This window comes from Megascapheus bottae, chromosome 5 (genome assembly GCF_031878675.1).
Source record: "Megascapheus bottae isolate mThoBot1 chromosome 5, mThoBot2.hap1, whole genome shotgun sequence".
Lineage (NCBI taxonomy): Eukaryota > Metazoa > Chordata > Mammalia > Rodentia > Geomyidae > Megascapheus > Megascapheus bottae.
This window is the reverse complement of record NC_143513.1, coordinates 39,175,446-39,181,486: the sequence shown is the minus strand read 5'-3', so window position 1 is coordinate 39,181,486 and position 6,041 is coordinate 39,175,446.

Genomic DNA, 6,041 nt, shown 5'->3' with positions numbered 1-6,041 from the left:
CCTCTGTGACTCTAGAGGAGGTTTTCTGTATTGCTTTGATTGGGTATACCTTGTTGCTCCCCTCTTCCTCTTCTATTTCCCTCCAGTTGGCTTCTGAAACTTCTGTAACTGAGGCAAATGAGCTGTTCTATGTCTCGCACTTTGTGACCCATGCCCTGGTGTTACAGAAGATTCGTGAGAGAGAATCGGCCCTGCTGCCCTCCTGCCTCTCCTGCTCAGGACACAGGCAGGTCAGATCACTGGGCTGGCCCAAGGGTGTGAGAATAATGACAACATTTTCAGACACAAAGACTGAGGAATTTATTTTTACCTACAGAGATGCTCTGAAAAAGTGGATTTTCCATGGTATTCAAATTCCTTGGAGGTATTCCTTAGACATGAGAAGAAAGGAGTCTAAATGCCTGCAGTGCAGCCCCAACCCAGTTCATTTCAGCCAGGTTAGAGGTCACTGGCTCTTCATTCTGTAGAAAGGAAATCCAGGTGCCAGTGTCTCACCTCTGTAATCCTAGCTACTCAGAAGGCTGAGACCTGGAGGGTGAAATTTTGAAGACAGTTGAGGCATAAAAGTCTTTGAGACTATCTCCAGAATAAAGAGCAAAAATCCAGGGCCTGGAGTTTGGCCTAGTGGTAGAGTGCTTGCCTAGCATGCATGAAGACTGAGGTTCAATTCCTTGGTACCACATATATAGAAAAAGTCGGAGGTTGTGCTGTGGCTCAAGTGGTAGAGCTCTACCCTTGAGAAAGCCCACGGACAAAGCTCAGCAGGCTCAGAGTTAAAAAATAAATAAATAATTAAAGCCCCAGGACTGAAGAAAAATAAAAACAAAAATCTGGAAGCAGGGGCCGGGAGTTTGGCCTAGTGGTAGAGTGCTTGCCTAGCATGCACGAAGACCCGGGTTTGATTCCTCGGTACCCCACATACATAGCAAAAAAAAGCCGGAGGTGGTACTGAGGCTCAAGTGGTAGAGTGCTAGCCTTGAGAAAGTCCAAGGACAGTGCTCAAGCCCTGAGCTCAAGCCCAGGACTGGCCAAAAAAAAACAGAATCAATGAGGGGGGGCCGAAGTTTGGCCTAATGGTAGAGTGCTTGCCTAGCATGCACGAAGACCCGGGTTCAATTCCTCGGTACCCCACATACATAGCAAAAAGCCAGAAGTGGTGCTAAGCCTCAAGTGGTAGAGTGCTAGCCTTCAGAAAGTATAAGGACAGTGCTCAAGCCCTGAGCCCAAGCCCAGGACTGGCAAAAAAAAAAAAGAATCAATGAGCACTCTAGTATATATTGTCTGAAATTAAGATGGAACAGACTATAGCATAAAACAGAATTAGGGGCTGGGCTATAGCTCAGTGGCAAAGTGTTTGCCTAGCATGTGCATTGTCCTAGGTTTGATTCCCAGTACCAAAAGGAAAAAAATACAGTTTTAAAAAAAAAGAGTTAGTTAAAAAAAAAAGAGAATTACTGTGATAGCCCCCAAAAGAATAAAATACTTAGGAATTAACTTAACCAAAGATGTAAACGAATTATTTAATGACAACTATAAAAGCCTAACAAAAGAAATTAAAGAGGACAATAGGAAATGGAAAGACATCCCATGTTCATGGATAGGGAGAACCAACATAGTGAAAATGGCTATACTGCCAAAATTGATATACAAATTCAATGCAATCCCCATCAAAATCCCAAAGACACTCTTTACTGAAATAGAAGATACAATCTAAATGTTCATATGGAACAAGAAAAGACCTAGAATAACCAAAACAATTCTAGTAAAAAGAACAATGCAGGTGATATTACAATACCAGACTTCAGACTCAACTATAGAGCCATAACAACAAAAACAGCATGATATTGGCACAAAAATAGACCAGAAGATCAGTGGAACAGAATAGAAGATCCAGAAATAGAACCACATACCTATAGTCAACTTGTATTTGACAAAGGAGCCAAAGATATACAGTAGAACAAACACAGTCCATTCAATTATTGGTGCTGGCAAAACTGGGCAGCCACATGCAGAAAACTAAAAATTGATCCTAGCTTTTTCACCATGCACAAGCATTAGCTCAAAATGGATCAAAGACCTCAATGTCAGACCAGAAACGGTGAAACTGCTACATGATAGAGTAGGAAAGACACTGGAATTAATAGGCACAGGCAAAAGATTCCCGAACAGAATCCCAGGGTCATAACAGATTGAAGAGAGACTTGATAAATGGGACTACCTAAAAATAAAAAGTTTCTGCACAGATAAAAGCATAGCCATAAAAGTAGAGAAAGAGCCAACCAACTGAGAAAAGATATTTACCAATAATACATCTGACAAGTGCTTAATATCCAGTATCTACAGGGAACTCAAGAAACTAATCCCCCGCCCCCACAAACCCAACAAACCATTCACTAAATGGGCAAGGGAACTAAAGAGAGACTTATCAAAAGAAGAGATTAAAATGGCAGAAAAGCATATGAGAAAATGTTCATCATCCATGGTCATAAAGGAAATGCAAATTAAAACAACCCTAACATACCACCTTACCCCAACAAGAATGGCCAAGATTTTGAACTCAGACAATGACAGATGCTGGCAGGGTTGTGAAGAAAAAAGAATCCTACTGCACTGCTGGTGGGATTGTAAACTAGTTCCGCCACTCTGGAAAGCAGTGTGGAGGTTTCTTAAAGAACTGAATATTGACCTTCCCTACGACCCGCCATACCACTTCTGGGCATCTACCCTGAACATCATAACCCAAGATATGATAAAAAAAAAACCTAAGATATGATAAAAAAAAAACACCTGCTCAGCTATGTTCATCTCTGCACTATTCACAATAGCCAGGCGATGGAAACAATCCAGATGTCCTATGGCAGATGAATGGACACAGAAAATGTGATATATATATATATATGTATATATATACATACATATACAATGGAATTCTACATAGCCAACAGACAAGATAAAATAATGGCATTTGCAGGGAAGTAGATGAATCTAGAGTGAATCATGTTGAGTGAGACAAGTCAAGACCAAAGGAACAAAAGGCACGTGGTATCCTTAATATGTGGCTGTTAGATCCAAACAGTACAAGAGCGAGGAGTCAAAAGTTGCATACCCAATGCTATGGACATGGTACTAGAAATATAAACACAACTATATAGACATAAAAACTTATGACTCTCACTTGTTTGTTAAACATGTCATTTGAAATATGATGTAAAAATTAATGATAATAAATTCTTTAAAAAAAGAATTAGTAAAACTGAGGGCAATTGACAACAACAAAAAGAAAACAAGAACAGAGTAACAGAGGTATGCAAAACAATGTTTGGTTTTTAATTTTAAAAAGGCACATTAGGCCGGGAGTTTGGCCTAGTGGTTAAAGTGCTTGCCTAGCATGCATGAAGACCCGGGTTCGATTCCTCGGTACCACATACATAGAAAAAAAAAAGCCGGAAGTGGTGCTGAGGCTCAAGTGGTAGAGCTCTAGCCTTGAGAAAGTCCAAGGACAGTGCTCAGGCCCTGAGCTCAAACCCAGGACTGGCAAAAATAAATAAATAAATAAATAAATAAATAAATAAATAAATAAATAAATAAAAATTTAAAAAAAAGCCACATTAATGATTCCCAGGAGGGAAAGAATTGGGGGGGGGGGAGGCAGTACTTCAAAGATGACTTGTTTTAAATCAATCAACAGATTCAATTAGCTTAGTGGGCCATGCAAAACTGGTATTTTTTAAAAATCAGACTTCACTAACTGCATGGAAATGGTACTGTAAGTGAAAAATAGGTTTTACTTATGACATGTATGTGAAGTTCAGAAGAAACTAAACATACAAGAAAAACTGATGAAAGACTGTTACTTATCAAAACTTTCATGACATGGTTTTCAAACTAATCTTTCTTTCTTTCTTTCTTCCCAGTCTTGGGGCTTCAACTCAGGGCCTGGCACTGTCTCTGAGTTTCTTTTACTCAAGGCTAGCACTCTACCACTTGAACCACAGTGCCACTTCCAGCTTTTTCTATTTATGTAGTAATGAGGAATTGAACCCAGGGCTTCATGCATGTTAGGCAATACTATAACACTAAGCCACATTTCCAGCTCCTAGTTCATATTTTTAAAACAAATTTAGGGGGCACTAGAGTTTGAACTTAAGGCTATTAGGCAAACACTCTACCATTTGTGTCACACCATTAGCCCTAGGAGATGGAGAGTCTGAGTTCTGGGAAACTGAGTCACATAAATAAAGATATTGGGAAGAATGGAATTCACTTTAGTTGTCTCAGGAGGAGTGCGTAACGAATCTAACATGGTATGTGGGTTGCCAAAAAACAGTTCTCTTGCACCATCTAGAAATGTGGAAACAAAAATGAGTGAAGGACCCCTCAAGATAAAATCTTAAGCAACACTCGTATTTCACATTTTGATAAATATTTCTACATTATCATTCCAAAAGTAGAAGACCTGTACCAAACCATCATCTCAATTGAATAAAAATAGTTAATTCCCCTATCTGTGCTCTTTCTTGCCCATATCTTCTGCTCTCTCTCTCTCTCTTTCTCACTCTCTCTCTCTCTTTCTCTCCCCCAGCACCCACCCCCACACACTATGTGGAGAGCAACTTGTCACAAATATAGAAGGATAGAAACATTGATTTTTTTTCCATACTGACAGACTTTAGTGCATTACAACATATCCACAAGCTGCTTAAATTTCACTGGCATGCATTCTCCAACAACTACTGTCACTTGATAGGCCATAGGCAACACAGGTTCTTTCTGTTCCAATCGTAATTACACATATTACCTCTCAGATCACAAATTACCTTTAATAAAATAAGAGGGTGTATAGTTCAGAAAAGCTGTCCTGGAGGCCCAGGGAGAACTGATAGAGATGAAGGAAAAAAAATCTCTATAGGAGATAAGAACTTTCACAAACTCCAGTTGTTCAAGGCACAGAGCTGTCAAAAGCAGGTCTGGCATCGGGCTGTTTCCAGTGTCACTTTGAAGTGGACGGCGTTAAACCCACTGCTTTATGAAATGAAGGTGCTCAAGGATATGAACCTAAACTTGCTGTTCTGTCCATACCCAGCAAGTCCTCCTCAAACTACCACAAGCTTCTCTGCTTTCTACCCCAAACCTACAAAGCCTACAGTTCATTTTTCTCCTCCTCGCCTCTGGTTAAGCTGGCAAGGCTGATTGTGAAGCTTCTTTCCTGCAGAACCCCTTCAGGTCCTTATCTCAGGCAATCTGGGCTCACTTCACCTGATTAAGACACTGTGTGTGTGTGTGTGTGTGTGTGTGCAAGGGTGGGGGGAGGAGAAAGGGAGGGAGGGAAGAAGGGAGGGAGAGGGAGAGACACATACCAGTGTTTCAACTCGGCCTCACACCTGCTAGGCTGTGGCTCCAACGCTTGGCAGCCTTATTCCTCGCGAGGTCAGCATCTAAAACTTTTCCTCCAGGGCTGACCTCAAACCCCACGCTCTGCTCCCAGCCTCCCACCCTCATCCCCTCCCGTCCACACCTTCAAAGCTGGAGTCCGGGCTTTCCGTCCCGGGCCGGTCTCCCTGGTATGTCACCACGCGCCTTCCATTCGGCCACCACCCCTCCTCGGTCTCCCACGGACTGCATCTTCGGCCCACACTCCCGGGGTGACCCCAGTCTGACTGCGCCCTTCCCGCTGCTCTTCCCCCTCCTCGGCTCCTTCTCTGGCTCCCGCCCCACCTCTTCCCCGCTCTCGACCCGCGAGGCTCCAGTACCTCGCAGACCTGAGGAATGTAGTTGTTCTTAAAGTAGTTCCTGAGCCTGGGGTGGGCAGTGCGCAGCGAAGCCATGGGCAGAGGCCCGGCTGAGCTTTGGCACTTGGCCTGCTGACAGCCCTGGCGCGGCCGCGAGCCGAAGACTGGCCGCTTCGGGGAGTTGCGTAGCAACCGTGGGGCGGGGCGACTACGAGCGCGGCGCTCCAGAACCAGGGGGCGGGGCGGGGCGGGGCGGGGCGGGGACGGGGGCGGGGCGGGGCTCCTGCGGCGGCGCAGATCAAGCACTGGGAG